Source organism: Triturus cristatus, chromosome 7 (assembly GCF_964204655.1).
Source record: "Triturus cristatus chromosome 7, aTriCri1.1, whole genome shotgun sequence".
Classification (NCBI taxonomy): Eukaryota; Metazoa; Chordata; class Amphibia; order Caudata; family Salamandridae; genus Triturus; species Triturus cristatus.
Genome location: NC_140590.1, coordinates 843,958,643 through 843,983,963, shown reverse-complemented (window position 1 = coordinate 843,983,963; position 25,321 = coordinate 843,958,643).

The following is a 25,321-nucleotide window of genomic DNA, read 5'->3' as shown; positions in this document are numbered from 1 at the left end:
GTTTTGTTTTCAACATAATTATCTGCTCAAGATGGGCAAAATTCACTTTGCCACTTTGTTCTCTTCTCTAAATAGCAACTTTCTGTGCTATCTGTTACAGTTTGGGTGGCAAAATGTAATAATTTGAACTCCCCTGCTGCTCCAGCCACCATTTTGCATTGTGTTAATGGAGAAGAGTTAATTAGTTACACTTTTTCTCACACCTATTTCGAGTACCTTTGGCTCATCCTTCCAACAATAGTTTTTCACAATCCCTTTCTTTTCCTAAATGAAGAAGAGATACATTTTATTACAAGCCTTGGACACTCTAATTTACTGCCATAAAAGCTCCATATCCTCACTTTAGCAGTTCTTATTAGCTTAAATATATTTTATGTATTATGGGGAGTACTAAATAGACCTCAATTCATCCATAGCTAGGATTATTCATTTTCAGTCTGTTATCAAGTCCCACTCAGACATGATGAAGGGTAAGGAATATCCCTCTACAGATGGTCATGATGTTATGACTCCATCTCAAGCCACTGGTGACATTGCCAAAATGATTTATATAATTCAGACTCAGTTAAGAGACCAAAAAAAGATGTAGACTCTCCACCTAAATCCCCTTCGGTGCTGACACTTGATGACCTCATGGAGAAGCTCAAGACATTGTGCTATTTGTTATTTAGACGACTGCTACATGCAAAGATTGGATCATTGGTGGGCTACGCTAGATTCTAGAATTTCTAACATGGAGCAACATCTCAGTGATGTTGAGGATTCGGTGCCTAATGTTTCACAACTTACTAAATGCATTGGCATGCTTAAAAAAGCCACTGAAGATGTGAAGAATAGAAACAGGAGGAACACTCTTTGATAGTATGGCATTCCTGAGAGAGCCAAAGGCATAGACATTATTGCTTTTCTACAGACCATAATATCAAATATTGTTCGTTGCATTCTTAGTATTCAGAGGGCTCACCATTTTGGTCCAAAACTCACATCTACCTCCAGAGCTAAACCCTGAGGTGTTATTATGCTCTTCTTTCATTATACTAATTTTATGAACATTGTAAAAGCTACAAAACTACAGAAATCTCTTCAGTGGTCGGGCAATAAATATTTATATCTCAGGATGTTTCTAATGCAACTACTATGCGGTGGAAACAATTCCTAGATTTAACACCTCAACATCATGCAATGAGCGCCAGATATGGATTGGTACATCCTTGTTTCTTCAAGGTCACCTACAGAGACAAGACCACCACATATATTGACCATGCCACTTTAATGGAATGTCTGCATCTTTACATCTATTTTTTATATAGGTAAGTGACAATTAATCCTTTTTTGTACCAATTTTCCCTCAGTATTCCATGTTTCACTAGTTTTTACAGTTATATTGTGTACATGGAGCTGAAATTAGCTTGGCTTCCTTTAGGTCTCCCAACTCCCCTGCACCTTTGTTGGTGTTTGTCTTAATATTTGTCATCTTTCAACCTGTGACCTTGTTAATGATCACTTTTTATATTTATAATTTAAGTTTGGGTTATCTTCTGCTGCCTTTGTTTTCATACTCTTCCTTTTCTTATACTTTCCTATTCCCCTCTCCTTTTTTCCTTTTCTTCTACATGATATTCTTAACTCTCACATTTGACAGTTAATGATACCATTATATTTATGAATTTATAGAATGTATATTAGAATTCTTTCTTGGAATGTTAAAGGCCTAAAGAATCCCATTAAGAGGCAACATGTGCTGACTCATATGTCAAAAGGAATGGGCCAATTCGTCTTATTGCAAGAACCACATTTATTGGATAATGATATAGGTAAACTGTGGACACAATGGATTTGAGAATTTTTTTACTCTCCTGTTTTGAGTAATAAGAAAGGAGTAGACGTTCTGTGCCATAAACATTTAAATGTGAAAGCTGTTACGAGGGAAAAAGATTCTGCTGGTTGGTATTTCTTTGTTCATCTCGGGGTTGTTGATACTGAGCTCGGCATTGCCAATGTCAATGAACCCAATAATCCTGACTGCCAATCCTGGTCTACCATCTCACAAACACTTCTGAAATACCCTCTCGACAATTATATTTTAGGGGCGGTTGCAATCAGATAGTTGATCCCTTCTCAGATAGACAATACATTGGTTAAAATCATCCCCAACACACCACATAAAGCTTTTCACAGGAAAATTTCATAAAGAGATCTAATAAATGTGTGGAGGCTATTCAATCTAGATTTAAGAGTATACCATTCATTCAGCATTATATCAATCTCAATCAATGATTGATTATCTTTTTGTTACTAAACCTATGACTCAGTCCTTACTTCACTCAGAGATTGGTTCTATAGCAATTTTGGATCATGCCCTGGTCTGGTCAGATTTTAGAATTGATACATAGGAAATCCAAAGCCACACAATGGAGATTTAACAATTCTTTATTAAGTGATCTGACCTCTTAACACAATATCAACAGTTTTTTCATGAATTTATCTCCATTAATATGACAGAATATATTGCAATACACAGAGTTTGGAATGCTCTTAAAGTAGCAGCTGGGGGATTTATTATCAATTATGGCTCTGTTAAAAAGACAACAGCTGAGAAGGAATCGGTAATACTTTAACAAAAAAATTAAACATTAGGGACTGAATCCTACATGACCAAACATGATAAAAAGAACTCAGAAGAACTTATTAAGTCTGAGGTACATTTCAGTAAAACTTCCACAAATACGTCCTGAGGATATTTATCAAAAGTTAACACAGGATATTATGGAGGCAGGAACACTTCTGGCACACTCTTGGCCAATTATCTGAAATTTATAAAAGATAAGACAAATGTTAAATCAATTCTTAATTCAGAGGGTTCTCAAATATAGAAAGAGACAGAGATTGTAAACTGTTTTGTTCAATACTATATCAAGTTATATTCTCTGGATACCACTCCTTCAGACACTGTTTTGAATGATTACTTCTCATCCTTGAATATGGAGCTTCCTCAGCCCTTAGATGTGTCTTCCTTAGAACAGCCTTTAACAATACAGGAACTTGTAGTCACTAAAGAAACTTTCTTTTGGTAAGTCACCAAGCCCTGATGGCTTCACAGTTGTACTTTATTTACAGTTTTATAATTTGTTATTTCCCATTTTCTATAAACTTTTAAGTTCCTTTTCTTTTTCTAACTCTTCTCAAGTATCCTTTACAGAGACCGTGATCTGTCTCATCCCAAAATAAAGGAAAACACCTCATGTTGTGTCAGAATTATAGGCCAAGATTGATCATACATGTAGATTGCAAGATGTTTGCTAAAGCTGACACAGTTGGCTTTAAAAAAATGAGTTTTGTTAAAGGACATAACATATCAGATAACTCTCACACTTTTCCGAATATTATTAATAGAGCTTCCAAACCTAAACATTCTTCAGCTACCTTACCTTTGGGAGCTGAAAAAGGATTCAATAGAGTTATTTGGCAATTTTCTCACAGAGCATTACAATGGCATGGATTTGGTTCCAAATTCATTGATTTTGTCTTTTTATTGTATTTTGCTACTAAGTCCTCCATATTCGTCAATGGAGTTCAATCCTCTTATTTTCCTTTAAAACAAGGTACTAGACAAGGGCGCTCGTTATCATCTCTTTTCTTTATTCTAACCCTTGATCCTTTTCTAACTTAACTTAAACCCTCTGCATCTTTCACTGTATTCCAAATTCAAGATCAACATATTAAATGCACAACTAATGCTGACAATATTTTATTATTTACATCTGCCCCAGAATCGTCCCTCCTGGCTTTCTTTAGTGCATTACAAACATACTATCAAGTCTCTGAATAGAAACTTAAAATTACTTAATCAGCGGTGCTACCCCTCAACAAATATTTTGTTACAGGTCAATTTGAACACACTGGGCTAATATGGAACTCTTCCAAAAAGTGGTTAAAATTCCATTCACTGTGCCCAGGCAGTACACAATCGTGCACAGACAGGTTTGCATTTAGCACTGCTTCAGCACTTCCATGCTAAAGGCAGAGGTAAAAGGGCTTGCGCGATGAGGGGAGGGGCATGTGAACCATAAAGATAAAAAATAAATATATTGTGAGGGCAGGAAGGAAAAGACAGGCTGGCACCCATCAATACCTTTCAATGAGTTCCCTCTCGGGAATACCGGAACTTATACGAAGTGTAAGCACCAGAACACAGAAAACAAGAATTTGTCGTTCAGTCTGGTTTTAGAAATATGAGAGGGACAGAAACGATAATCCTGGATGCCAGGTCTGGAACACCAATAATGATGTTGGAGCTTTCATCTGTACTCAACACACCTCACCACCTTCTTTTTGTGATCACTAGTTAAGGTAGTGGCGGGGTTGTTAAAATTGGCCAGGTACCAGTTTTCACAATTTTTTGATGTAGGCAAGCAATAGTGTGTGCATGAGTGAATCAAAAGCATCACAAATTTGAATCACAAGTTTGCTTAGAGTCCTTGGCGGCCCATTCTATAATGTTCTCTTTAACAGATATATATTTCGTTTTGAACCAACTTTCACTGAATGTTACAGTTTTTCTAATTATGCAGCTGATACACAAGGTGTTTTTCGGATTACTTACTTCAAAAAAGTCAAATTACCATACGTCAATGTACCTTTCCTAGCATACAGGCTTGGGTGAACAACAATGGGCTGAACATAAGCAAGCCATATGAGAGTTTCAATTCCTCATCTCACAGGTAGATTGAAAGAAACAGAATCTTGTCGATTGTTCGTGCTTGGCTGCTTTACTGTTTCTCTGCCAACTTAGGTCAAACCTTGGTTGTCATTTCTGATTCCACTCCGTCAATAGATAGCCACTTTCATACTGTGGTGACCTTGTCTATTTATTATATAGTTATTGCACACACCCTACCCGATCCTTATTTGTGAGACTGTTATTGTTTGGCTCCTTTTGGCTCTAAAATAGTTCACATGCAACCAATAAACTACTCCACAACGTGGCTGCCAGAGCTGTTGTTGCCTAAGCAAACACAAGGAGATGATGGATGGAGTGCTGAAACTTTTCAGACGCTTTTCAGATCTTGGTTGAATCCATCAATATTCTTTAGCTCACTTCGCCACCTCAGTTCAGACCCAGCTATATGCAAATCAGTCTTGACCCTATGCCTCATGGGAACAGTCCAGTCCGAACTGCCAAGCCAGGTCTTCCCTGAATGGGAAACAAGCATCCTGGGACCGGTTTCTGGGTAACACCCTTCATCAGCCAGGCTAGCGAGTGGCAAAGTGAGCAAGGGACCCATGTCTGGGCATACCCTGCTAACGTAGGGTGAACAAAGCAAACACAAGGAGATGATGGACGGAGCGCTGAGCTGTTGTTGCCATCATCAAAATTGGATTTCTAGTGACAGTAGGATTTTTTATTTGGGTTGTTTGGAAAGTACAATAGCTGCTCTGGTGAAAGGCCGGGTTCCTTTCATGCCCGTGCCTCTGAAGCTCCCTAGCAGACATGCTTCTATCAAGCTTTTATTTCTTGTCCTGTCATCAAGTAAAGTTTTTACTCAGCAGTTATGTCCCAAGAGGTTGTAAGTTTTCTACAAATGATAATGATGGAAGGTGATGATGAAAAATGATAGGCGCCTAGACTGCAAAGGTATTAGAATGTAATATTTACTCTATTTAGAAGAAATACAGTGAGAGACACATTCATCTACCATCCTCCTGGACCATGTACCACCTTTAGTAGCCCATGGAGATCTTCATCACTTCTCTAATCTTGGACTCAAGCTCTTTCATGTTCCTTAGAAACCTCAACTACCCCTTGGAGGACCTCAAAGATCCCAACACGACTAACCTCCTTGATGACCTGCCCAACCTCAGACACACCTAGCAAGTGGAAGGCCCCACACACACCGCCGGGCAACTACAGGACCCCATCTTCACAATGTTCCGCATCATCACAGCAGAGAAAACCACAACAATCAAATCCGACCACAACCTCATCAACTTCACTATACCCATATCACAGCACCACAGAAACAACATTAACAAATCATCATGATGGGACTGGAACAAGATCTCAGAAGTATCCTGGTCTTCCAAACTCCTACATTGCAGGCCATGACACAACAGAAACCTTACCAAATCCATCTCCAACTTAGGTGCCGGGATCAGTGCCTGTGAAGATACCCAGGCTCCTCTCAAAGCCAACAAAACCACGAGAACCAGAGTACAATCAAGCTTGTACACTGAAGAGCTCCGGCTGACCAAAGTCATTGCAAGCAACTTGAACGCAGAAGGAAACAATGTCAGAACTACACCCTCCAAAGCACCTGCACATCAGCCCTCAGATGCTACCATCAGCAAATCAAAGCCGCTAAACACTCTGTGCTCACCAACCGCATCAAAAACAACACCAACAGTGCCAAGGAAATCTTTGCAATAGAGAAAGACTTCACCTCTCTGGCTGCAACCTCCACTATCACAACCTCCTCTCAGGACCTCTGCATACAGTAGTTCCTATTCTTCACAATAAGATCACCAACATCTACAAAAACTAAGATGCCCAACCTTCCCATCTCTACCAACAACCTTAGGACTACCCTGACCACCCTGACTACCTGGCCCACCATCAGCACTCAAGACACCGCAACAACAATGCACCCATGCAATCATGAGCACACTTGGACTCCTGTCCTTACTACATCTTTATCAAAGGACTGGACCGCATCAGTGCAACTCTCACTCTAATGGCTCAGTCATCACAACTACCTACACGTATGTCGGGAGACACGGCAAAGTACTCCCTCTCTTCAAGAACCCCGCAGCAGACCCAAAGTCGCAGCCAACTACCAGCCTATCTCCCAGCTACCCTACCCAGCAAAAGTCATGCAAAAGATAATAAATAAATGCTTAGTCACCACCCTCACTGACAACCCCCTCCTTGACCCCACTCATTATGGATTCAGTCCAAGCCACAATACAGAGACCACCCTCATCCCTGTCATGGACAACATTCTGATGATCATGGACTGAGGTGACACTGTGACCCTCATCCTACCAGATCTTTCTACAGCCTTCGACACAGTCTACCACCCAACCCTTATCCAATGACTACATGAAGTTGACATCCAATGTCTTGCACTTTGTTGCATCTGCAACTTCCTGACAGGCCACACCAAGTCATTCAGCCGGGCCCCCTTTACCTTAGATGCTGTCAACCTCATCTGTGGAGTGCCACAAAGATCCTCACTCAGCTCCACTCTTCTCAAAATCTAAATTACTCCACTCAGCAGCATCATCCAAGCCCACGCAATAAACATTATATCCTATGCTGACAACACCAAGCTCATACTCTCCCACTCTGAAAAAAGACCAAACTCCCGGACCACTTTCTCTGCCTGCATGACCAAAGTCACAAGATGGATGAAAAGCAGCTGCCTCAAGCTCAACACAGACAAGACGGAAGTAGTAACCTTTAGCAAAGACACCTCGCTCTTGCACTCCACCATGTGGCCTGCTGAACTTGGGCCCACACCCCTCCCAGCAACCCACGCAAAGAACCTCGCAAAAGTAATCTACAGCTAACCCACCATGAAAGGCTAGGTTGATGAAGTCTCCATCTCCTGCTTCCACACACTCAACATGCTCAAGAAGATCTCCATATGGCTCCCCACCAGCACTCATAGAACTGTCACCCAAGCCCTCATCACCAGCAAGCTGGACTATTGCAACTCACTCAATGCTGGAAGCAATGATCAACTAACCAGAATACTCCAGACCATAACAACTCTCTGGCCAGGCTCACCCTCAACCTCTCACTCCGCACTCACATCACCCCTCACCTCAAAGAGCTCCACTGTCTCCTTATCCACAAATGAGCACTTTTCAAATTCTTCACATACACATGCAAAGCCTAACACAACATTGGCCCATGTACTTCAACAACTGCATAAACATCCACAAAACTACCAGGCACCTCTACTCAGCCAGACAACCCCCATGTGCAGAACCAGATCCTACGGTCCTGCCTTTTCCTACCTTGCTCCTAAACCTTGGAAAAGCCTGCCTTTGTACATCATTGCATCCTCCTCAGTTCTTGCAGACCTGGCTCTTCACCCAGCCCCGACCCTTGCTCAGCCCATACAACACCTGCTTCTGCATCAGGATACCCTCCCAGCTAAGTTCTGTGCTATACAAATACACATTACAACAAACAAATGATGGACGGAATGCTGACAATGCATACATTCTCCCCCAGTCAAGAGATCTGGGTTAAATCCATCGTTCTTTTGCCCACTACACCACCCCAGTTTAGACATGGCCATATGCAAATCAGTCTTGACCCTGTGCCTCATGGGAACAGTCCAGCCCGAACTGCCAAGCCATGTCTTCCCTGGACCGGAATCAAGCATCCTAGGACCGGTTTCTGGCTATCAGCCGTCATCAGCCAGGATAGCTTGACTCCAGTGGCGTAGTGAGCACGGGTCCCACGTCTGGGAATACCCATCCCACTTGGGGCGAAAAGCCTTACAACAAACAAATGATGGACGGAATGCTGACAATGCATACATTCTCCCCCAGTCAAGAGATCTGGGTTAAATCCATTGTTCTTTTGCCCACTACACCACCCCAGTTTAGACATGGCCATATGCAAATCAGTCTTGACCCTGTGCCTCATGGGAACAGTCCAGCCCGAACTGCCAAGCCATGTCTTCCCTGGACCGGAATCAAGCATCCTAGGACCGGTTTCTGGCTATCAGCCGTCATCAGCCAGGATAGCTTGACTCCAGTGGCGTAGTGAGCACGGGTCTCACTTCTGGGAATACCCATCCCACTTGGGGCTAAAAGCCTTACAACAAACAAATGATGGACGAAATGCTGACAATGCATACATTCTCCCCCAGTCAAGAGATCTGGGTTAAATCCATCGTTCTTTTGCCCACTACACCACCCCAGTTTAGACATGGTCCATATGCAAATCAGTCTTGACCCTGTGCCTCATGGGAACAGTCCAGCCCGAACTGCCAAGCCATGTCTTCCCTGGACCGGAATCAAGCATCCTAGGACCGGTTTCTGGCTATCAGCCGTCATCAGCCAGGATAGCTTGACGCCAGTGGCGTAGTGAGCACGGGTCCCACGTCTGGGAATACCCATCCCACTTGGGGCGAAAAGCCTTACAACAAACAAATGATGGACGGAATGCTGACAATGCATACATTCTCCCCCAGTCAAGAGATCTGGGTTAAATCCATCGTTCTTTTGCCCACTACACCACCCCAGTTTAGACATGGCCATATGCAAATCAGTCTTGACCCTGTGCCTCATGGGAATCAAGCATCCTAGGACCGGTTTCTGGCTATCAGCCGTCATCAGCCAGGATAGCTTGACGCCAGTGGCGTAGTGAGCACGGGTCCCACGTCTGGGAATACCCATCCCACTTGGGGCGAAAAGCCTTACAACAAACAAATGATGGACGGAATGCTGACAATGCATACATTCTCCCCCAGTCAAGAGATCTGGGTTAAATCCATCGTTCTTTTGCCCACTACACCACCCCAGTTTAGACATGGCCATATGCAAATCAGTCTTGACCCTGTGCCTCATGGGAACAGTCCAGCCCGAACTGCCAAGCCATGTCTTCCCTGGACCGGAATCAAGCGAGTGTCTGCATTGTCAGCATTCCGTCCATCATTTGTTTGTTGTAACGCTTTTCGCCCTAAGTGGGATGTGTATTCCCAGACGTGGGACCCGTGCTCACTATGCCACTGGAATCAAGCTATCCTGGCTGATGACGGCTGATAGCCAGAAACCGGTCCTAGGATGCTTGATTCCGGTCCAGGGAAGACATGGCTTGGCAGTTCGGGCTGGACTGTTCCCATGAGGCACAGGGTCAAGACTGATTTGCATATGGCCATGTCTAAACTGGGGTGGTGTAGTGGGCAAAAGAACGATGGATTTAACCCAGATCTCTTGACTGGGGGAGAATGTCTGCATTGTCAGCATTCCGTCCATCGTTTGTTTGTTGTAACGCTTTGCGCCCTAAGTGGGATGGGTATTCCCAGACGTGGGACCCATGCTCACTACGCCACTGGAATCAAGCTATCCTGGCTGATGACGGCTGATAGCCAGAAACCGGTCCTAGGATGCTTGATTCCGGTCCAGGGAAGACATGGCTTGGCAGATCGGGCTGGACTGTTCCCATGAGGCACAGGGTCAAGACTGATTTGCATATGGCCATGTCTAAACTGGGGTGGTGTAGTGGGCAAAAGAACGATGGATTTAACCCAGATCTCTTGACTGGGGGAGAATGTCTGCATTGTCAGCATTCCGTCCATCATTTGTTTGTTGTAATACAAATACACATAACATAACATAACATAAAGATAACATATAGGCAATATTATTTTATTTCAGTAACAACAATTATTAATTGGTTCACTGCAGCAGGAAAAATGCACAAGTAGCAGATTCACTAGAAAAGTGATCTATAAATGTCCATTAAAGATGTTGAATCAGGTTTTACAAGAAAGAAATTCTTATCAATGTAACAACAATTAAATTCTTTTTCCTCACCTTAGCTGATGCATATTCATGAAGTATTTCTTCAAAATTTTAAGTTGTGACTATTTTACATAGTTTTTAAGAGTGAGAAACAGTTGAGTTATTGTGATAAAGTTGATTAGAAAGCATTTTTTATTTTTGCAACAGGCGAGAAAGAATGCCTCAATTGTTCCTCATAACTTACATACAGAGATGTAGTGGTATTTCAACTCTCAAAAAGTATTCTATAAAGAGGGACTCGACCACTAGCAAACACTTCCTTTTGATTTAATTACTGAATAGTTTCTAGCGAACTTCTAAAGAACTAGCGAGGGGAAGCCTCTGACTGATGTGGTGTAAACTCTATATGGCTCGAGCCCTGGGGAGTGGACAACTCATAGCAAGATGGATGCTCCCAAAAGTCCCTCCTCAGTGCTTGAGGAAACATTTCACCAGAACCTCCATTATATTCAATCATATTTGCTGGGTTGTCAATAAATTCACGATCTAGCATAGCATCTCCCTCTTTCAAGGAGCGTATATTTAAGCCACTTTACAAAACAATCTTCAGCTGATCGCACGTCTTAAAAAATCTGGACATATTTATTTTCTTAGATGTCTTCGTTTATGGAGAGAGGCATCACAGTCCCTTGAATGAAAAACAGAGGAGAAGACCTGGGCAGGATTCGGGAGCACCAAGCGTCCTAGCACGTGGGCCTGAAAACCTCTTTACTAATGGAAATGAGGGCTCTGGTAATCTTAAACTCAGCAGTAAGACAAGACCTCGCCATCATCAACTTGAACTGAATCATGGCAGCATTGGATCCGGACAAATGGTGTAACCGCACATAGGTAGATAAGTGGCATCACAATAGGTCGAGAGCAGGGGGTGGTTCATCTGCAAAGGGTGGGGAGTAAAGCTCAGCCTAAATATACAAACTAACAACATCAGGAGAAAATAGAAGAATTGTTATGGCTGCAAAAACGAGACTAAAATGCAATATGAGAGCTACACCGGCTTGTTATTTTCAGACTTGATCCTATAGGGAATTAAAATGACAATAAATCTAAATGTGATTAAAAAGTTCCTAACCACAGAAGCACAACTCGGCTTATCTGCTGGCGAACCTATGTCCACCTGTAGGATATGAGTGATACATTTTCAGAGAGATGAGGATGATGATGAGATACCAGCTTCCCATTTCTTATTTCTGGAGTCAGTCTTTCAGACCGTGCCAATGCATAGGAGAGTTTATATGTAAATCCCGCACAACAGAATACGAAGAAACTCGATCCTTTGGGGGTAATTTTTATTTTATATATTTTTTCAGATGGAAGAATGTGCTTGTGTTACATCAATTAATGACTTATTTAACATCTGTACCACCTTTATATAGTGAAATAGTGAAATAGACGTAAAAATTCATTCGGAATGCAGGGGCCTTACCAGTGGCGGCTCCTCTGTTAAGGCGGAGGAGCATAGCCCACTTCTCGTTGAGCAGTAGTTACAGACAACTAAAATTATAATAACTTGTGTTATTATCATTTCTGTTAGACCTGACATCTTTGGCGTGGTTTCCCCTGACTTTTTGCCTCTACCTCCTGTATTTTTGACGCTGTGCTGGATTTCGTTTTTGCTGGTTTAGATGCTTTGGGCACTTTGCCACTGCTGATCGATGTTAAAGTGCAAGTGCTCCCTAGGTAAATTGTTATATTGATTGGTTCTCCATGATTGGTATATTTGTTTCACCTGTTAGCCCCTAGTAAAGTGCACGGAGTGTGCCAGGGCTGGTGATTTAAATGCTACTAGTTGGCCTGCAGCACTGATTGTGCCACCCACAGGAGTAGCCCTAAAATGGTGTCACAGGCCTGCCACCGTAGTGCCTGGGTGCAGTTGCTAACTGCCATGCTGACCTGACCAGTGTCCCCACTGGCCAGGCCTAACCCTTCCCTTTCTGTACACATTGGACACCCCTATGGAAGGCCCTAGGTACCCCCCTGGGCAGGGTGCAGTGTATGTGAAAGGTAGAGCATGTACTGGTGTAGGTGACATGCTCTGGTAGTGAATTACAGCCATTTTCGTTTTTCACTATTGAAAGGCTATCTTGCCCATAGGCTATAATGGGGAATGCCGAGTATAATGTTTACCTGCATATCTTCCCATAGGAGCAAGAGGGAAAATTAAAGTTTAGTATGCCTGAACTCAGATGATAAAATATATCTTTTAGTGAAGTTGGTTTTAACATTCTGTGTTTGAAAATAACACTTTTAGAAAGTAGGTATTTTCTTGTCTAACCATTTAAACCTGCCTCTGCTAGGTTGTGTATTTCTTGTCTGGAGTTTGAGTGACAGAGGCTGGGGAATTCCAGGGGGCTGGGGAATTCCCGGAGACAGGGTGAGTCAGCACAGGGCTGAATAGAGAGATCTCCATGTAGATGGGTGGGAGAAGTTGCACCTGGGACCTGAATAGGATAGTGCCTGCCCCCCACAGTGCTGGCTCCACCCCCTGTGGTGTGTCTGATGTCTCTGCCCTGCACTGTGAAAGGAGAGAAGGAATCCTGTCAACAAAGTGCTCCAGGGCTGTGCTTTCCCTTCACAATGCTGGCTCCACTTCCTGTGGGGCGACTGATGTTTCTGCCCTGCACTGTGAAAGGAAATAAGGAGTCATGTAAACAGAGTGCTCCAGAACTGGTTTGGACTGGGCAAAGGCACCTCTGCCCTCAGAGGACAAAGGATTTGGGGGTATAAATATTGGGACCCTGATCCCAAGAAATTAGATCATCCTGGAATCAAGAAGGAACCTCTGCCAAGGAGAAAACTGGAAGACTGAAGAAGAAGGACTGACCTGTTGTAAGGCTGACCTGCAGTTGCTTTGCTGCCAAGGAGAGGGGAAGGACTTTGCTGTGTGCTGTGTCCCCTGGCTTGAAGGATCTCCAAGGGCCTGAGTAGAGCTGGCCTCCTGTTAAGAAGTCCCGGGAGCAAAAGGACTTCACCCCCAGCTTCCCCCTGAACTCTGCTGTGTGAGTTCTGCCCTTCCTAGAGTGCTTGATCCAATTGTGGGGCCTCTGGAAGTGGTGCCTGCTGTTGGGAAGCTGACCAAGAGAAAAGAAGTAAAAGATTTGCAACATTTTCACGCACCGCCGGCGTAGCAAGAAAATTTCCGTCGCCGCAAAGATCGTCGCAGCGCCTGTCGCCGCTGCAACGTCAACGCCACGTTCATCTTCGGAGCGCATCGCCCACGGAGCGGGAAGATTCCCGTCGCTGCTAGTATCGTCGCAGAGCCTGCCGCCGCTGAGTGAGATCGTCGCACCACTCGTTAGCGGGCTGCATTTCCTCGCTGCGAACATCGTCGCAGAGCCATCGAAGATCGTCGCACTGCTCGTTAGCAGGCCGTATTTCATCGCTGCGAACATCGTTGCAGAAACATCAAAGCTAAGCTAAGAACTCTTTTGAAACCATATTCTTGATCCGTGTATGTTGGATTTTTGTGGTTTTGGTCTTGTGTAGTTTATATAAAAGTACTTTATCTACACTGGTGTGGAGTCCATTTGTGGTGTTTTCACTGTGTTACTGTGAGTGTTGGTACAAATACTTTACACATTGCCTTTGATAAGCCTGTCTGCTTGTGCCAAGCTACCAAGGGGGTGAGCAGGGGGTATCTAATGAGTGTATCCCCCTTACCCTGACAAAAAGTAAGGGTCCCTATTTGGACAGTGGTACCTACCTCTGCCAACTAGAGACCCCCAGATCTAACAATTTCATTTTTCCTTTCCTGGGACGGGGCTGGACTGTCAGAGCAGGGCAGGGGAAGAGTGGTTTGCCATTAAAATTCAACCAATTAATAGCTAACAAGAAAAGACATCTCCATACTTGGGAGACTTCAAATAACCCAATTTCCCTTTTAGAGTTGTCCATTGCTCATATTCCTGCTACAGTTAAGACAGATCCTTGGACAATGAACAGGGAGAGTCTTGTGCACAGGAAGAGGCTCAGGTGTAATGTGCAGGAATAATCTCAGCTGTTGATGTGTACAAAATGACATGTTATTTGTTAGGAAGTATAGCCGTGGTCACTATTCAGATGGCGAAATCCTTCCCCGAAGACTCAGTCAAGTCCCAAGTCATCTGCTGCTGTTACTCAGTGGGCACAGAAAACACCCAGGTTACAATGGGTGGTCTTTTGTTGGTCATCTGCATTACTTTAAGGATATCTGGGGAAAACGACAGTTTACTGACACTGCAGTTGTGATAATTGAGAGTCGAGTATAATGCGTTTTAAAAGCCTGAGGTGGCACTAAAAAATGCTTTGAGATGACAACTTAATTTGTGAGAAATATTACCTGTCTCGCAATTATTGTCATTCAAAACCCAAACCTCCATGTCTAAGTGGGAGGACCGACCTGATGTGGGGAAGGAAAGGATGCCCCCTGACTCCACAAGGATACCCGAGGAAAGCAACTGCTCGAATAACTCACAGAAATCGCCTATAGTGAAATTTAGAAGTAACACATTCGTGGTATGAGGGCATGTGTGTATCTCAACTTGTAGAGATAAGTCTACCACGGTTTGTCACAACATTCTCTCCAGGCATTTTTTCAATGTTGTACCATATATTTTTATGGCAGGTTAGAGTGCCCCCTACTCATTGGGGCACCTGTTTTCTACTTACAGTGTCCACGTCTGAGCCGTAGCCGCTACAAGGAAATTGCTCTGAAGGAGGCATCCCCATTCAAGGTATTATATGGAAGGCAGTGGATGGTGAGAAGTAATTAATTCTTCCGGTGGTTAAAGTATTGTTGCTCCTGAGGGTTGAGTTTGATCATCATATTCAATCTAAATTCAAGCAGCTTCCTGTAAAATGACCCCTTAAACTCTTATTTCATGGGATACCATGTATATTGGTTCAAGTATGTAATCAATAAAAGACTTATGGCACGATGGGGATTTTAATGAGAGAAGGTAGATTCCTTCATCTGCTCTGGATGTCTGCTCTGACCCATGTTACCTTGGCTGTTCCTACGTTCAGGGAAATCCACGTATCCCATTCTTCCTTATTCCCCCCCACCCCTTCTTCCTTCGTTGGGGAAAAAACAAACCTTCCCACAAGGCAGGTCAAGTAGGGGAAACCTGCACAATCTGCCCGGTAAAGTATAAAAAATATCGGGGTATATTCACAAGAACATGTGATAACTACCCCAAGAGTAGCTTAACGCAACTCTCAACATTGCAGCCTATCGCAGTAAAATTACGCTGTGCCAACCAAGTATTCACAGCGCGGCAGTAGCATTCGACTGTCACCAGATAATGCGTCAAATGGGCGTGCAAAAATCGACGCCACGCTGCAAACATGCGAAACGCGAACACAAAAAATCTTGCGATGAGGCCAATCGCGGTACAAAAAGTTGCGAAAACCAGCCACAGGCCTGCAAATCCCACACGTCTGGCGGGAAAATGCACCATAAAAACCACAGAAACAACACACCAGAAACAAGCCAAAGCACGTAGCATCATGGATGCGCCCTGACCCAGCGCAGAGGCCAATGCGAACCCCACAACCCCCACAGACCACCAGCAAGGAACAACGGGGACGGGGATGGCTGAGGAGAAGAAGGAGAGGAAGACGGGATGCAGTCCACAGCAAAATCAGATCAGTGCCACAAAGGTGACAGAACACTACCATCAACTGACCCACAAGTAGACCACCTGGAATGAAGTCGGAGTGCCGAGGAGGCCAATCGAGGAGGCCAAAAGGTGCTGGCATGATGTGACAACCTAAACCAGGCACAAACCCGCTGCCAACAGGAAGGCTGCAGCGGCGACAGGAGGGGGCAGTCCTGCGCCACAGAAGGATTTGGAGGAAACCGAGGCCCAGTCACCATTGTGGAGACGGTGCAAGGAGTAGGGAGTACAGACACAGATCTAGAGGACCTGACACATCAACAGGGTGAGTAACGACCAGGGACTGGGGGGACGGGGGAGATGGGTACAATGGCACATATGCACAACAAGGTGTAGCACACTGCACACCCACAATTACCCAGGATCATGTCCCTGATCCCCTTGGCACACTGCAGCACACACACATAGCAAGAACAGCAAACCCACATTGATGACAACGTGGTACAATGCGCAAAGCCGACACTGCAGAACAGAGGACACAACTGGTTCTGCACATGCACAGAAACATGCCTACTACATCTGACAGAGCTTGAAACTGTGAAATGGAAATGTACGCATACAACCGCATATCCGTGATGTAGTGAAAATGTACACTGTCCCGCAGAAGAATCTAGCACCTCCCAAACAGTCACAATGTACATAGTCATACAGTTTGCATGTAAACCAGTACAATGCGCCAAAATACATGTCAATACAATGTCAACATGCATATCCCCTTCACATTGCAGAGGGGCACACAACACCTCAAGCAGAGCACAGAAGACAACACATCTGTGATGCCGGAGAGGACCACCACACCTTCGACACCGAAGCCCTACAACAGCCCATGGATATCCCACGCAACCCACCACCAGGACCCGGGCAGCCAAGCTACTTAGAGGAGAACACAGAGCCTGCAACAGACCACACAGCAGGAAGCACCCGCAAGCACAGCCGGCTCACAACACTTCACCCACCCACACATGGCACCCCTATGCCATGTGTCAGCATGCCAAAAGGAGGTGACCCAACAGGTGTAGGTGAGCTCCGAACCCATGGAAAGTGAACTAGATCACATACGTTAGTGTCTATTACCCTTCAGGGACCACCTACACCCCACAAAGGAGAGCTACACTGCCATAGAGACACATGCAGATTCAAATTCACAGCCTAGGAGCCTGCACATATCAGTCACACACCCACGTTGGCTCTGCGTACTATGGCCCAGGCCACCCCGCTTATGCATTGAGTGGGTGATGACAAAGCTACATGTCCAAGCTCAAACCCGATGCCTGCGGTGACATGCCTGCATCTACTGTACACAGCACAAGGTAATGTCGTAGGGCCCTGGGCCCCCATGCATACAACAAGACCTCAGGGACACACGCAGACATTATGTTGAACTGGCTACATGCATGTGCACGTGCGCCCGGCCCCTTTATTGGCAGGGTCACATGTACAGTGACGCCTTTGCTGGATGTGTGTGGGTTGGGTGCAAACCAGCCCTCAGGGAGTTGTTGGTGCTGGCAACAAATACAACAGTTAACACAATGAATACGTAAACAGACAACACCATCATCACAGGGACAACTGCGGAGCATCATGGAGGTAGCCTGAGCAAGTCCAGAGGGCACACAATGAGCAAACAGAAGTGTCTGTGAGTTGCAGTGCACTGGGGTCTGGGCACTACAGCTGAGCGCGCCCATGTGAAGAAAAAGTCTTGGATTGTGGGCCTTCGAGATATTCCAGATGCAGATGCAGTGGGGTGTGTTACACCTGCATCATCTTCCTCATCAACGTCCCAGGTCTCCCACACTGCTTGAGGTGACATCGCTGTGCAACCTCTCCACAGCACAAAACTCAATCAGTAACGGACGATGGCTTGCGGTGCACTGAGTCAGTGGCACCTGGAGTGCCTAGCAGGGTATCAGTCTGATGATGGCATCCACAACAGCTGTGAGCAACTCTGTAAGTTTGTCAGGACCACCGTTTCGACTCTGGCAGATGGCAGTTGGAGATGGTCCTGGCGGTGGTGGCGTGTGCCTCCTGCGGTGATGCGACGTCTGGGACGGTCAGGACTCGATTTGGTGTGTGAGCCCTGGTGGACCGCAGTTGAGGCCAGAGGCAGTGGACAGCGTAGGGCCACAGACACATGGCATTGATGACCCTAAGGCCATCACCTCGGAGGCCATCCAATATCTCAGAAGAAGGGGTCCCGGGCCTGACCGGCACAGAGTTAGTGGGCCCGGATGCACAGCGGCCAGCACAGGCACCCTGCCACGGGACGGTGACTTCCGGTGCACCTAGATAGGTCCACACGCAGTGAGCGGGTCCTCATCGATGTCGAAGGTGAATGTGGTGGAGTCTTGTGGAGGACAGAGGAAGGTGTCCTCCAGGGCATGATGCAGAAGGTCTGATGTTATCCGGAAGCTGCAAATTGTAAGTGGAAAGCGACAGCCTCGTTTTCACCAACAATTCGGCATCAGCTAAATAAGGATGAAAACTAGCCCCTAGTCCATAAACTCAGACGCCACAAATGTACGATCAGAGAGTGTCCGTGAATGTCAGGGAACAGACTTAGTGGCACCGGCGCTGAGAGGGGATGCAGTCTGCGATGATGTCGGTACACTGATATGAACTCCGCCATCGCTAAATCAAGACTCTGCGACCTACTGGACCGCAGTTTAGGCCGGAGGTAGTGGTCAGCAGTGGCCCACACCCACCTGTCATTGGCTCGCGATGCACAGAGTTAGTGACACCAGGGCAGTTGTCGGTAGTGTTCGATCACCTCCGTGATGATGATCCCATTCTCTCAGTACTGCAGCGAGTCACCCCTTATGCCTCGCCTTGCGTACGATGATATGTATTCTGCCTTTGAATAATCGATGTTCAGTTCCAATTCTGTGACCTACTCTCGCGCAGCGTTGGACGAGGGCAGTAGTCCACGTAGGCCCACAGACACTTGTGCTTGTGATGCTATGCACAGACTTGGTGGCACCACATCGAAGGGAGTATAGTGACATGAACTCTCAGCCTTAAATAATGTTCACTGCCATGGTGTAATTAAGACTTAGTTCCAAATGTGTGACCTACTTGACCGTAGTGTAGGCCGGAGTCGGCAGTAGAGTACGTCAACGAGAAAGGAGTAAAGCGGGCCTGTGTCGTGAAGGCCGTGATGGTCTGAGAGGCTGTCAAGTTTGCGGGCCTCGGGCTTGCGCCGGCACGTGGTGGGCTCTCCTTGACACACGCCGATGTCGGAAGGTGATTAGTGTGGCCTGGCTGTGCAGGGGCGGGCCTGATGGGTTCGAGGTCCAGCGGGCCAGGGTACGGCAGGGCGCACAGGATCGCAGGCAACTCCGCTCACGAGAACAGCGTCGGCCTCGTAGCGTGGTGAGAGGCGCCGCCTTGGCAGAGACGTTGGGCTTCCCGGAATAGGACCACGCCAAGGGCTACGTGCTTTTTATTCACACCCCTATGCTGGCCTGGCGTATGCCGGACCATCCCACTCCGCTCACGCTTGCAGGGGGGAGACGTAACAGGCAACATTTCCGCGAACTCACCCACTGGCCGGGGTGACATGGTTGCGTCCACTGTCCACTACACTCCATACACCAGTGGTGTAAGTCGCCATGGATATAGTGTGTTCGGCACACTCTTGTGTACTTTCCCAATCATGGTTCTCCTGCATCCTTCACACATGCCTGGTTGCCACCTCTCCCCACATTGGGCTAGTGTGTGGCTGAGGTGCCATGCCATTGATGGCTCATGTTCATGGCTTGCCCTGGTTACCATTGTGAGTTGTTCTGTCGTGTCTGGTGGGTGGGCATGTTGTTTTGCATGTTGGTTGTGATTTTGTGATGTGTGCATTGCCAGGGTTGTGAGTTGCATGGTTGTGGAGTTGAGGTGAGTGGGGTGTTTATTTGGAACTTGCCAAGAGGCGGTGCATTTCCCTTGGTGCCATCCCAGGAACGCTGGTTGCTGCTGGACTGTCGGAGGATGAAGGGACCATGCACACTGGCTGGGTGTTTGGAGGCGAGATAAGTGGAGGTTCCACGGTGTTCGGATGTTGCCTGCACATTGATGTGAGACATGTGCTTTCTGTTGCGGTGATTGTGTGCTGTGTCACCAGGGGGCACAGGTATGATATGTGTGCTGAGGATTGCCCCAACACGTGCGTGCATTCAGCTATAGCTCATGGTCCTTGCTTGGTGTCCAGCGGATCCTGCGCATTGTGTTGGACGTATAGGGACTGTGGCACCAGGCTGATGGTGATGTCCAAGACAGGTGTGAGGGACTTGGATGCGGCTCATCCCACTCTGGCGGGTGTTGGTTGGGGGGTACCAGGGGCCAACAGGTGCAGCACAGCCAGCAGCTTTGTGTGGGGTGGGTTGTTGCAGTCAGCCTGTTGGGCGATGTTGGTCAGGATGCATAAGATGGTTGTCCTTTTGTGCCTGCAGTGGGCAATGACATTGTCAGGTGTTGGGTCTGTGAGGCTGGTGCGTTTTCGGGGGGGTCCGCTGTCTTTGTCTGCTCAGCCTCCGTGGTGGTCCGGGAGGGATTCCGGGTGGGTGTTGGGGTCCTGGGGTGCTGGCGGTGGGTGTTGTGGCCATCTTGGGTGTCCGGGCCGCATGACCAGTGGCTCCGTGGCATCTGTTGCCCTTCCGATGTGGCTGTGGGCTGGGCTCCCTTTTGTGGAGCAGGCTGTGGTCCGACTTTTCACCAGGTCAGAGCAGGTGTTATTTTCCTGCTGCTAACGCGCCTTATCGCCTGTTTTGTGTTCTTATCGCAGTTCTGGCTTGTCGTTGTGAAATTGTGGAGTGGTGTTGACTCAGCTTTTTGCAGGGGAACGTCTACTCTGCATCTCATAAGCGATAGTTGCGGGGGTCATCTGAGGCGATGTCTTTTGTGGCTTCTATCGCAGGTAAACTGGTGCTGTGGGCTGTTAACACCAGCTTGTGATTGGGGCGATAAGTTTATCGCAACTTTGGCTGCGATAAAGTGCTGTTAACTCGGCGATAGTTCCTTGTGAATATCCCCCATCGTTTATAAGGAATTTTTCTCCTGCCTCTCTTGGGGTTTGGAATATACAGCAGATGGCAACCAAAACTGCTGATGCAGCTCGAGGAGAGGAAGAACCGCTGTGAAGATGCATTTGAACCACACTGGTTCTCATGCAGAATTTGAGTACTGTAATCAACCTGATTTAAAATGGATCGCTATCCAAGTACCACTAATACCGTTTATAACTTGTTCTGAATTGACCTGTAGTCCTTCCTAGATGACAGGGTGTGTGCTGTGTCCCACAGCCTAGGGCCAATCTTGAAGCCCTGCCTATGGACACGTTACTGTCTATTGCCTTCTGCCTGGAATTGCTGCACAAAGGCAGGCCACCAGCAAGACCATCAGAGAAGCTGAAAAGATCCTACTGGATTCCATTTGAGACTATTCCCAGAGAAAATGGAGATCTACAGAGGGAATGACAGGTTCAGGAGAGCTGAACCCTAGTATTGAACTCAGCTGGGCAATCATGCATCCCTTTGATCAAAAAGTGACCTATTGTCGATGTGAAGCCTCTTCTGTTCTTAATCCCAGGCCCCGCTAGCAATTGAACTCATGCTATAATCACAGACTCCTATCAGTCTTGCGCCTAGAAGCTAGGATATTCTGCTAGAGCCTCAGTAGTTTTACATGTTTGTTTACAAATTCCTCCGTTCCCTGTGCCCTGAATTCAAGAGACTGTAGGTAATGAAAGGGAGTATTTACATTTAATTTGACAATATTACCTTAATTACAGAGCCAATGAGTGTTTAAAATATCAGTTGTCTTGATAACTGAATCTGCTCAGGGTTTATTTGGTGTCACATACCAGCTATTATTTAGTTATAAAATGTGCATATTGTGATACTGGCATAGCAGGTTACACTGATGAAGACTCTATGTATATAATGGCTGTTTTTGCAATATCCATGCTGAGATGCAATATCAAGAAACCGAATGCATGTAATTAATGGAACATTATGATTATGGATTATTAAAACAACAGGGAAGAAATGACAGAAGGAAATATTGTTATGTAGAACAATCCCTTCAAGAATAACATTTTAATCATGAACACACACATATTGAAGAACATAATTTCACAACCTAGCTATACATCAATGTATAATACAGATGTAAAGACTATAAATATATATTTTTTGTATAGCATTAATGGCACTGATAACCGGGAGGCTGCGTGCTTTACCCAGACAGAGCATAGAATCACTCTGAGACAATAAATACATTGTGTCAGACAAACACGAAATCTAGGTCTTCAGAAGATGGTGTCATCTTTGCAGTGCAGGATTTGAGAAAACAACCCAAAATACAGTGTGCATATTAAGAAAGGTATTTTAGTAGATGAGGTCCCTTTTGAAAGCAGAGATGAAGTGCACTGTCGGATCTGTTTTGTAGAGCATTCCAGATCCTTGGAGCATTTCAGAGTAAGATTGTTTCAGACTGGAAGACATTTTGAATCTGAGAGTGTCCAGGTAGAGCAGAGCTTGACTTCTTAATGTTCACTTCTACTAGAGAGCTGAAGTATTCAGGTTTTCTCAAATGAATCTCATTATAATTGATGTATGCAGTCTTAAACACACAGCACTGGTCCATGGAAAGCTAATCTAGGGAATAAATGACTGGTAGGCTACACTGAGACCTTTTTGTATTTTAGACCACATGATCAGCCGAACAGAGGACCACCTTGAAGGTAACTAAGTGTCATTTAGGCAGCCTATTCAGCAGCATATTTTTGTCATCTATGTATGAGAGGTCTAGCTAGGCTGGCCAGCTTGAAGTCTTGTCTTTGGAGGAATGGCTTGAGACAGAGATTCAGTAGCTTAAATTTGACAGATTCAGCCATCTCTCTGATATGTAAAACAAGGTGGAACAGTTTGTTGAGCTTGAAGCCAAGAGATTCAACAGTGGTGTGACAGGGGTCCTTCGATTGAATTGAGCATTTGACTGGGAGTTCATGTTCTTTGTTTGGAGAGGCAAGGAGAAAATGATTCTTTAAAGGTTTAACTTTAGTTTCATGTTCAACATTCAGGTCTGTACATCTGAAAAGAAGGAGGTAAGCAGCATTCCCTTTTAATCTAAAGTTGAGTATCATCAGCATATTGTAGAAAAGATATGTTAACAGAACGTGTTTCCTTTGGAAAGATTGCTATTAAAGGACTATTAACTTTGTGTCCTCTTCTACAACACTATCACATACACTCAACCTATCTGCGTACATGGAGGGAGCAGTATAATTACACACCCCAAACCCTTTGTTAGTGAGTCAAGAACAATAATTTAAAAAAATATATATCAATTTATTTCTCTACTTGTTTCAAAATAAAGTTAAAAAAGTATAAGCTTAACAGTGCATAGGTATACAGTATCTTTGTTGCATCAACATATTATCAAGAAACACAGTAATTTCATACAGTCATCATTTAAAACAGATATCACATTTTTTAAAAAAACAGGAAGAGTACACCTAAAAGACAGAAGACTATGTCATTGAATGGCCCGATCCATGATTATTTCATTTAGAGTCTGAGACCTGATACCATACAATAAGTGAGCATTCAATGGTCCCAGTTTCCTCACAGATTGTATACCTTTTGTAAAGCATTGATGCGTTTCGATGGTGCCTTTTATATAGTTATCTTTTTCAAGACTTAATCATTTGTGACTCTCACAGACAAAAGATAAAAACCTGGAACAGTTTGGTCCACCTCTTATTGAAGTCGAAATAAAAACACAGCGTGTCTGAAATTCTGAAGGCCCGATAGGTTCCTGGGGGCATCTACCTCCCTGTATCCTATTCGGATTCTTCTAGACAGGGTGTGTGAACATAAGACGGACTATGGCCCGCTAGGTATGGCTCATTGTAGTAAATTGGGCTCACCCGCGTCATAGCCCTCGGTCGGGTGGTGGAATAAAAGGCTCTTTTAAGAATTCTATTCTTTCCTGATAGGGACAGATGTCCGGGAAGTCAGTTACCACTGTCTGTGCACCTTATTAGTTGATGGTTGCCCCAGCGTGAGTCCCTTTTGTAATTAGGGTTTGTGCAGGGATCAGCTGTCCTTCTACGCGGCTTTGCTCGTGGTCCAGGTGGGAAATGATGATTGTATGAAATTACTGTGTTTCTTGATATTTTGATGAAACAAAGATACTGTATACCTATGCACTGTCAAGCTTATGCTTTTTCAACTTTATTTTGAAACAAGTAGAGAAATAAATTGATAGATACTTTTTTAAATTATTGTTCTTGACTCACTAACAAAGGGTTTGGGATGTGTCATTATACTGCTCCCTCCATGTATGCGGATAGGTTGAGTGTATGTGAGAGTGTTGTAGAAGAGGACACAAAGTTAATAGTACTTTAATAGCAATCTTTCAAAAGGAAACACATTCTGTTAACATGACTGTTTAGTACCCTTTTCCTTTGGTATAAGGGGTCCCTCTCTATTTCTTACAAAACTATTGTAGAAAAGAGATACTGTGCTTTGTGAGCGCATCACTAGTGGCTACACTTGGAGATTGAAAAAAAGGGAGATGAGAATGAAGAATTTGATGAGTTGGGCTCTAGCAGTATTCCTTCAATACCCATTATTTTGCCTAGTTTTTGTGGAGGGTTTTACCATCAACTGTATCAATGGCTGCCTGTAGGTCAAGGAGAGCTAGGTGGCAGAAATCCCCATAATAGAAGACATGTAAAGGATCATCTACCAGTATGAAAAAAAAGATTTCAAAGAGACATAAAGCATCATCCATCGTTTTGAGAATGAATGCTTCAATCAATCAATCAGTGATTCTATAAAGCATGACTACTCACCCGTGAGGATCTCAAGGTGCTCAATGGGGAAGGGGGGTGTTTGCGGTTTGTTCAAAGAGGTCATGGTCTTTGCAGATAGTTAGGAGAGGGATCTTCCTTCAGATGTTGTCTTGTGGATCAGTGGGATGGTGCCAGGACCAGTTGGGCGAAGCAAAGGCTCGACTTCGGCAACATACTCTATGCCAGAATAAATAAAAACCTCACCCGCAAGCTATAGAACATCCAAAACACCGCCGCAAGACTGGTCCTCAACCAACCAAGACACTGCCACATT